General features: G+C 39.7%; 1 long non-coding RNA gene across 1 annotated transcript in view; it reads left to right on the forward strand.

Moving 5' to 3' along the window:
* Window positions 1–4,925: 4,925 nt before the first annotated feature.
* The window catches only part of LOC118156053, an 11,335-nt gene continuing 5,641 nt past the window's right edge, over window positions 4,926–10,619 (forward strand). The window contains exons 1-2 of the long non-coding RNA XR_004746128.1: window positions 4,926–4,936; window positions 6,863–6,864. This is a non-coding gene — a long non-coding RNA (uncharacterized LOC118156053). The remainder of the gene's footprint in view (window positions 4,937–6,862; window positions 6,865–10,619) is intronic.

Here is a 10,619-nt window from a genome sequence, read left to right on the forward strand (position 1 = left end):
TCAAATATGGTTGGCTACAGGAACTGTAGTTTCTTCAGTAAATGTGATTATAACAAAAACAAGGGATGATAACAGCACAGATATCACTACTATGAAGCCTCATAAAGGTTTTAACTTGTTTCCGTTTGCTCAGTACATAAGTCAATTAAATGGATGTTACTACGTTCAGGAAAAATTAATACTTGCCAAGTTAGAAGAATAGCCCTGTTTACAGATGGAAACAATATGATGTGGCTACATCTGGCCAATAAAGACAGCTCATCTGGCACAAGACAGCTCATTTTCTTATACCCTCCTCCAGTTCATTTTGTGTTTTTCATAATTTGATCCAGATTTGGATTTCTCTCGCATTCTTAGCTTAATGTCCTGGCTTTGCACAGACCTTCCGAAGCCATGAACTTCAATGATTTTAAAGTCATCAACTTATTTCTTAATCTTTGCCTTTTATCATGATGAAGGGAGTATTATATCAAAACACATCAATAAGAAAAATAATTACTCAAAAGGTTACATGCAGCTTCACAAGTCTGAGAATTACCAGCCTACATTTTGCTCTTAAAACACCTCAGTAGGTCAGAAAAGTGCATCATTATCTCCCTTATCAAAAAGAATAAATATCACTTCAAAAGGGCAATGTTAAATATTGGGAAGGTACCTTCAAGCACTTATTGGATTAGCTTCCTCAGGACAGGCAAAGAAAAACAATGCATGATTTTCAGCATTCACTCTAGGAATAACAGGGTCATCCCTTTAGCTCCTGGTTAGGAGGTAAAAGAGGAAAGAAAAAAAATCAATTACATTCTGTCAATTAAGGTACTGTGGGATTTGAACAATACATTTTTAGTTAGAGATTCACAATTCTGTAATAGAAATGAAAGTTGTTATTTAGATAGGATATTTGGAAAAGCATAACGTTGCATCTTTGTTTTCAGGGCAACATTACTCATTCCTCAGTGAAGCCTTTACCTCGCTCAATTTAGTGCAATAAAATTATGGCCTGGTTATGAGCAGATTTCTCTCAGGCAGGCACTGATTTTTTAATAAACAAAATCTGATGCCTAAAAAGACAAAATAGAAATGTCATAGACTTTGGGATAAGAACACTAGATAAGTGCAAACCTTCTTTCTGGTTCACAAAGCATGTAAATTGATGTTGTTCAAATTTTACCAAAATCTATCAGGGATTTTTTTGTGAGTTCAGCAGCCCAGGGATTTTTTTGTGAGTTCAGCAGCCCTCTAGCTCCAGATTGATCAGATGAGCTGATTTCTATTTGCCTGACATGTGGATGTGGATGGTGGTAATGTACTACTCTTGTTTGCTAAGGTCTGAGTTAACAGTTAGAAATGTCAAATTTCCTGCTGGGGTAATTGCCAATGTGCACATCTGAGTGCACCATTTTAACATTTTGCATTTAAAAGAGAAGAAAAAAAATAATAAATGGTTGCATCCATGGAAAACTGCCAAAATAGAACAAGTTGTCATTGCCTGTGAATGGCACCTATGGAACCACTTTTATTCAAAGGGGAATCCGACACTTACACATGCAGCAGGAATATAAATTCTGGATCACTTCAGCATGAAGCCAAACCAGTCATCTGGACTAATACATATAGATTTTTGCAAATTAATCTCTCACTAAAATATATCTATCATTTAAAATACTCTAATATTTTTTAACAAATTAGTCTTTCCAACAATGTATTTATCATCTTTGCCTTTGTTAAATAAGCACTAAATTCATACATAACAAGGGAATTTCCATTTTAGCTCTTAAAGGTTATTTAATATATTCACTTTATTAACGATTTATAACACTTTCCTTCAGATTTCATTCATTCTGCAGCTGAGAATTCTTTTTTAAATTAGATCTTCTCTGACAGATATCTATGCATGACTTTTAAAGAGATATTCATGCAGGAGACTGTTGCCAACATACTGAAGAAATTTAAATACTTAAGAAAGTGTTACTAATGCAGCAAAGAAGATCAGAGTAGAGAAGAAATACTGCATTGAAATCTTTTTTTTTTTTTTTTTCTATTATTAAAAAGAAATTTTACTCCAGGTATTACAAATGTTCTAGAACTTGTTTCGTAGAAGTTATTGCACACCTTCAGCCTTACAAAAGACTAGAATTATTATATTGTTCTGACCTGGGTATCTTTAAGCTACAACATCCTTGAGGAAATGGGGAATGGAAACAGAAAACAAGCACCCAGTTTTCTGCACACTGTTGGGATTTTGGTGACCTAGTTTAATATCCCATTCTAGTAATGCCTTATGTGGTCATGAGCAATTCAGATAGCTTGCTTGTGTGACATTTGTCCATTATTCTGGTGAGTTTAAAAATTATGGAAGTGGAGGCTACATGTACAATACCAGCAGGAAAATAACTACTGGAAAGTACTATCCAATGAAGGTGTCAGTACCAAATCAAAACCAAAATCCCCATGAAAGCATTTAAAAATAGAAATAAATAAATAAAAAATTAGACACCATTCCAGGTCAAGATTTTCTGAAGCCAAATATACTTGAAAATTTAGAATGGAAAATGTCTCTAATGTCTGTAGTAACCACTACTGAGTTTACCCTAAAAAAAAAAAAAAAAAAATACTGTGGTTTAAATCAGTTCAAGAAGATGTATGCACTTGCAAACTTCTTTTATTGAGCTTTATATCTTGCTGTGTGCTTCAATTAAAATGAAATTTAGCATAATCCCATATAAAAGTCCTGGAGAAAGATGCTGATGTTTGAACATCACAAACACTCCATCTGACTGTCCTGCCAGGATAAAATAAATACTCACCTATGAACCTAAGAAGCATTCTGCAACACTGAAAATTATTTCATTCTCCTTCTTAGCTAGATTTTTAATTAAACAAAAGCTTCCAAGGAACATATTATCAGCAGCTACTCTTCTTTTTCTCTGAAATGATTGATTAACATCACTCCACTTGTTTTGTAACAGTACTAGCAATCAATGAAAGCAATTACGTTTATAATAGAGTACACAGAGGAGCAAAAGATTTTATGAACTTTTAAAACTTCAATTACCCTTCTAGCTAAATAATATTGCTAGAACACTCTGCCTATATTAATGATTTACACTGCTGACCAGTCCTACTGTGCTTAACCATTTGCTGTGTTAATTAGACAGGCTACCTGGGGTATCAGGTATTTCACTTCTTCTGGATTACAAAACATTGCACTCACATAACATATTTATTTCTGGTGGGTAAGGACAGCTAGTTATGTGCCTGAAAATTATTTTTTATCAGAACATTGTTTTCATTATCTGGCCATAAAGAATATCAAAAAAACAATATTGATATTCAACTTGCACAAGAAATAACATTTCTGGACAAGCAACACTTTTTTCATCTTCATTTAAGTGTAAACAAACAGTTGAATGAAAGATATGCTGGAGATGCGTGTTAATCTAAAAGATCTGTGATTCTGAACTCCATGTAGTGGACATGTAGTGGTAGAAACCATGTAGGGGTTTCTACCACATGGATCTCAAACATTTAAGTATTTAAGTATTCAGTTCATTCTATAATATTGTGGATCCTGAGCCAGGACCATAACAGAGGCACTTAATTTTCCACAGTCATTAGACTGATGTAAGTAACATCTAAAACTCCAACCTCACTTGTGGGAAGAGCACACCCTCCTTCTTATCACATGCCTCACCTTACCTCAGCTGTCCAGAGGAGCTCTCAGACTGCTGAACAGATGAACCAGAATGGGTTTTAACCAGCAGCCTAAACAAGAGGGCGTCCTCTCCGAGTATACTTACATGTATATGTGTATATGCATATATATATAATTTGAATGACACTCTTTTGAATTATAAATGTCAAAGGAGGAAACTACAGTTTCAAACTGTAGGGTGTGCACAAAGTTAAAATAGTGTTTAATTAATTCCAGTGTACATAACAATGCATGTTAATCAAATCAGAATTTCAAGCTGGGTCTATATATGCATTTTTCTTCAGGAACACAAAGAAGTAATATAATAGATTGTTTCAAAGGTGCATTGTTTCATGGACCTGAATGATAATACAGTGTTTGTGATGGGCAAATGTGAACACTATAGCACTGAGTTTATTAATTACTGATAACATTCATGCCCGTTTTTGTATCAGCAGAGTTTCACTAAAGTGCTTCTACACAAACGCACGGAATATTAGGAATAAAATGGATGAGCTAGAAGTCTTGGCCCAGTCCCACAGCTAAGACATCATTGGCATAAGTGAAACCTGATGTGATGAATCCTGTGGCTGGTGTGCTGCAATAGATGGTTACAGGCTCTTCAGGAGGGACAGGCAGGGTAGGCAAGGTGGCGGGCTCGTGATGTATGTGAAGCATGGGCTGGACTGTGTGGAACTTCAGATTGGAGATGGCAAAGTTGAGAGCCTCTGGGTAAGGATTAAGGGATGAACAAATAAAGGGGATGTCGTTGTGGGAGTCTATTACAGACCGCCTGGCCAGGACAACAACGCCAATGAATTATTTTTTGCAGAACTGAGAGATGCCTGGAGATCAACTCCCCTTGTCCTTATGGGGAACTTCAACCTACCAGATGTCAACTGGGATCACCACACAGCTGACACGGGCAAGTCCAAGAGGTTCATAAAGCACCTAGATGATAACTTCTTGGTGCAGGTGCTAAGGGAGCCAACTAGGAAAGGTGTCTTCCTAGATACTTTGCTAGAGAACAGAGAGGGTCTTATGGGAGACGTGGCAACTGGCAGCCATCTCAGTCATAGTGATCATAAAGTGGTTGAATTTAGAATTTATGGTGACAGAAGGAAAACTGCCACCAAAACTTCAGCCCTGCCTATGGGGAAAGCAGACTTCAGGCTGCTCAGGAAGCTAGTCAGCAAGGTCCCCATGGGAAACTGCTTTTGGAAGCATTGGTGTCCATCAGTGCTGGTCAATCTTTAAGCACTGCCTCCTAAAAGCACAAGATCGGGCAGTTCCAAAATATTGGAAGTCAGGCAGGCAGGGCAGGAGGCCAGCCTGGCTGACCAGGGATCTTCTACTGGAGCTTAGGAAAAAAAAAAAAAAAAAAAAAAAAAAAAAAGTGTATGGCTGCTGGAAGGAAGGTCAGGCGACGAGGAAGGAATACAGGGATGCCGTTCATGTTTGTAGGGAGAAAATTTGTGTGGCCAAATCCCAACTAGAGCTGAAGCTGCCTGTGTCTGTGGGAGACAATAGAAAATGTTTTTTAGATACATGAACAGAAAAAGGAGAACCAAAGAAAACATAGGTCCACTGCTTGATGGGGAAGGTCTCCTCACAGACAATGACACAGGCAAAGCAGAGACATTTAATGCCTTCTTCTCCTCTGTCTTCGACGCTGATGATGGGCTTCGGGACCCAGAGTGCCCTGATCTGGAGGACCATCACAGTGGGAATGACAAACTCCCAACCGACCCTGAACATGTGTGGGATTTGCTGCTGGATCCATACAAGTCCATGTGTCCAGATGGGATTCATCTCAGGGTGTTTAAAGAGCTGCCTGACGTTATTGCAGGACGTGTATCAATTATTTTTCAATGATCTTGGGAATCTGGAGAGGTCCCAGTATACTGGAAGCTCTCAAATGCTGTGTTTGTTTTCAAGGGTAAGAAAGAAGACCCTAGCAATTACAGGCCTGCCAGTCTCACGTCAGTGCCTGGTAAAATTATGGAGAAGATGATTCTTAAAGTTACTGAAGCACACCTGGGGGACAATGCAGTCTTTGGTCCCAGCCAACATGGATTCATGAGAGGTAGGTCCTGCCTAACAAATTTGATATCCTTTTATGATAAGATCACCCATCTAGTTGACCAAGGGAAACCAGCTGATGTGATCTTTTTGGACTTCAGCAAGGCTTTCAACACAGTTTCCCATAGGATCCTACTGGACAGAACGTCCAGCATACAACTTAACAAAAACATCATACGATGGGTGAGCAATTGGCTGACGGGCAGGGCTCAAAGGGTTGTGGTAAACGGGGCCACATCAGGCTGGCGGATGGTCACTAGTGGGGCCCCTCAAGGCTCTATTTTAGGGCCAGTCCTCTTCAATGTTTTTATAAATGATTTGGATGTAGGACTAGAAGGTGTTTTGAGCAAATTTGCTGACGACACCAAACTTTGAGGCGCTGTGGACTCAGATGAGGGTGGAAAGGCCTTGTAGAGAGATCTGGACAGGTTGGAGAGCTGGGCGATCACCAACCACATGAAGTTTAACAAAAGCAAGTGCCGGGTCCTGCACCTGGGACGAGACAACCCTGGCCATACATACAGACTGGGTGACAAAACACTGGAGAGCAGCCTAGAAGAGAGGGATCTGGGGGTCGTGGTAGACAGCAAGTTGAATATGAGCCAGCAGTGTGTCCTGGCAGCCAGGAGGGCCAAGTGTATCCTTGGGTGCATCAAGCATGGCATTGCTAGTCGGTCAAGGAAAGTGATCGTCCCACTCTACTCTGCGCTGGTGTGGCCTCACCTTGAGTACTGTGTGCAGTTCTGGGCACCACAGTACATAAAGGACATTCAGGTGTTGGAGAGTGTCCAGAGGAGGGCTACAAAAGATGGTGAAGGGCCTGGAGAGGAAAACATATGAGGCGTGACTGAGGTCACTGGGCCTGTTCAGCCTGGAGAAGAGGAGGCTGAGGGGGGACCTCATCGCAGTCTACAACTTCCTCACAAGGGGGGAGTGGAGAGGCAGGTGCTGACCTATTCTCCATAAACACCAGTGATAGGACCCGCGGGAACGGGATTAAGCTGAGGCAGGGGAAGTTTAGACTGGACATCAGAAGGAGGTTCCTCACTGAGAGGGTGGCTGTATACTGGAATTGGCTCCCCAGTGAAGTAGTCACTGCACCAAGCCTGTCTGAATTTAAGAAGAGATTGGACTGGACTGTGCACTTAGTCACATGGTCTAAACTTTTGGGTAGACCTGTGCGGTGCAAGGAGTTGGACTTGATGATCCTTATAGGTCCCTTCCGACTCGGGATATTCTATGATTCTGTGATTCTACCTCACAGAATTGTTTGTCAACTGAGAATTTTAAATTGGTAAGCGTTTCCCAAAGTTCAGTTTGTACAGGCATTGTGACTTCAGCTACTTGACACAATGTTTCTCTTGCTTTAAAAAAAAATAAATAATAATAATAAAAAAAAAAAACTTGAAATAATGTGAACATACACTGAGAAGCTGTGAGTTTTAGATTACATTTTAAAGAGCTTTTGAGGCTGACAAAAAAAAAAAAAAACCATCACATACCACCCATGTGTCTCAAACATACTAGCAGGAAAGGGTGGTAGAAGACAGAGCTCCAGCTCAATAAACATGACTAGAGAGAGGCTGATAGTTCTGCAGAACAGCGGGTCATGTCTCAGTGCCAGGGATGTGGTGACAGCACCCTGCAGCCAAAAATAGCATGGCCAGCAGGACTAGGGAGGTTGTTGTCACCCTGTAGTCAGCACTGGCTAGACTGCACCTTGAGTACTGTGTTCAGTGTTCAGTTTTGGGCCCGTCACTACAAGAAGGATATTGAGGTGCTGAAGCATCCCCAGAGAATGGATATGAAGCTAGTGAAGGGCCTAGAACACAAGTCTTACATGTAACAGCTGTGGGAACCAGGATGTTTTAGTCCGGAGAAGAGGTTGTGGGGTGACCTCATCATTCTCTACAGCTATCTGAAAGGAGGTTACAATGAAGAGAGTGTCTGTCTCTTTTAGGTAAGAAGTGCTAGAGCACAAGGAAGTGGACTCAAGTTGCACCAAGGAAGGTTCAGGTTGGACATTAGGAAAAAAATTCTTCAAAGAGAGGGTGGTCAAGCATTGGAACTTGCTGCCCAGGCAAGTGGTGGAGTACCCACCCCCAGAGCTCTTCAAGAGATGTGTTGAAATAGTACTGAAGGATATGGTATAATGGTGGACTTAGTAGTGTAGTGTTAGATGGATGGTTAGATGAGGTGATGTCAGAAGTCTTTTCCAACCTAAATGATTCTATGATTCTTTGATTTTAAGAACCCCATGAAAACAAATGAGAAATTTCTAACTGCCATTATCATGAGGAAACCCAACAGAACAACATGCATGCCTGTTAAAATCACTGACTGCAGGCAGGAAAAAAGGTGTAAGAGTGGCACAACAAAGCTTGTTTCAGGAAGCCACTGTTCCCAACAGTTAAACCAGGGAGGCTGGAAGGCATACACAACATGTTTGAGGGCACAGCATGGGCTGCAAACACCAGCTCACCTCCAAGAACAGAAGAGACTAGTCACACTACTTTGTGGACACAATGTACAGATACCATTTTTTTTTTCCCCTTGACAGCTTTCATTTTTTATTAAAAACAAACAAACAACAACAGCAAAGGTGCTAAGGTGCTTTGCAACATAGAGTTACTAAAATTCAGAGATGAGTTCTCTCTCACAATATAATTTTCTTTTATTCTATGTGACATTGGACAACAACTCCTTTGTGAAAAGGGCACCAAGGAGCAGAACTATGTAATGCTGCAATCCTACAAGTCCATCTATGCTGAAACAAATAAACCATAAGAGAAGAAAATAGGAAATTAACCAGCATGTAACAGCTAAAGCTACTAGAAATCTTACATTAGCCAACAGATATAAAAGTGAAAGCCAGAAATGCATCCAAACACATTTTCCTAATTCACATACAAAGCAGAAGTAAATTTCAAGCTTAATGCAGAACATGAATAATTATTCTGAGTTAATTTAACCATGATAATTAAAGCACTTGAAACAGAAAGGTGATTGGTGGTACCAGAGCATAAGGGGGTGTCAGTAACAAACATGGTTAAGTCATTATCTCTAGTGGGAGGGAGAGAAACAAGTAATTACTACCTGCAGATCCCTGAGGAGTTAGCAGTGACTGACAGTGGGGAAACCGACATGTATTACAAAACCAGCATCTTTATTAGGCCTACACTTCAGTGTCCAGAGCTGCACTCCAATCTAACTGGAAGCAGAGTCTCATGTTCCAAGCTTTCCTGTGGAAATCCCTGCACAGATTATCTTGAGGAGCAGGGCTGAGAGGCCAGAAACAGCACAGCTGATTTTGTGAGAGGTATTTCATTAGTCCATTATCAATTGTGTGCAAATTCATTAGAGTCATTATGATTTTTTGTGGTCTGGCTTCATTTGCTCTTCATAAAACAACTGTAAACAACCTGTGTGTGATTGAAACAGTGACAACATTGTTAAGATACAGCCTGGCCCCTTCACGAATTATTACACAGTGAATAAGCCATAATGTAGAGTGTCTTTTGGCTGTTGCCTCTGTCAATCGCCTAGCAACAGTGAGAGACTGCCACATTAAATATACAAGTTAAAAAGCCTGTAGACCAGAGAACAGTAAAGATGTTTACACCCACATTCCATTTTCATGATGGTTAAATTTAGATGTAAGCAACAGACTGTGCACCTACCACCCAGCAGCATTTCAAAATCCAGTACCCCACTGCTGCTGCTTTCATTTTACTTTGGCCTTGTCTGAGGTGGAATGGTGTGGAAACAACAAACTTCACTCCCCATCTTGGTCTATATTGCTGAGACCATTTTGGTCTCCTTATACATGGTATTACAGCAACCCAAGAAAACAGTATCTTGCTTAATTTTTGACCTAGATACAAAATTACAGTAACCATAGAAGTTGTTTAAAACATTTGGCCCTGAGAGCGCTCTTTAAAAAGATGACTTTCCAAGAGAGTGTAGCAATGCACTTACTTGTGGAGCTTTGCAAACCACCCTGAAAATTTAAAACACACAATATATATTATTGCAAAAATTTGAGTCCAAAGCTGCCTGTTGGTTTACTTTATGAAAGTCACTAAATATCAGATAAATTACATACTCTGGTGTCTACAACACTGTGAAAAAAAAAAAAATGTTAATTCATGTTCTGTGCTGTGCAGACCCTCAAAGCCTACCTTAGTAAAACTGGCTACTAGGCTTACACAAACTGCCATAAATAACTATGAAAATTCATTTGAGTAATTATGATCCTGCAAGGAAATAACATCATCATATGATCTTACACTGTCAAGCAAGCATTTCTTTAAAAAAGCTCTCAACCTCTAATGAGTGCTTTCACCAGTCCTGCAAAACAGAGTAAAACTAAACAAAAGCATGCCATTCTGACTGTAACTTGTTTTTTTTTTTTTTTCAAAACAATCTATTGTGTTAATTAACAGCACTGTCCTTGGATACTAGGCTGGCTATGAAACTACTGAAACCACAGACTCATTAAGTGGCCTGGAATTAATCACCAACCAAGCCTGAAGTTGGAAAAGACCTGTAGATAAACACCTACCTCTCTCATGGGAAAAAACCACCAACACCAACAATTGCAAAACACTGATTTTGAATGAATGACCACAAGTGATGAGACATTTTCCTTCAGATGTGAGTAAAATCATCTATCAGTCAAATTTCCTAAGTCAAACTGTAGTTTAGTCAGTGTTGAGCATTGCCAACCTCACAAATGACTTTTTTGTTTGTTTGTTTGTTTGTATTTGCTTAACCCAATTAACGTTTGATGTGAGTCACAGACCACAGCAGGAAAATATTTTTTCTTGTTTAGATTTTTTATTTT

This window comes from Oxyura jamaicensis, chromosome Z (genome assembly GCF_011077185.1).
Source record: "Oxyura jamaicensis isolate SHBP4307 breed ruddy duck chromosome Z, BPBGC_Ojam_1.0, whole genome shotgun sequence".
NCBI lineage: Eukaryota > Metazoa > Chordata > Aves > Anseriformes > Anatidae > Oxyura > Oxyura jamaicensis.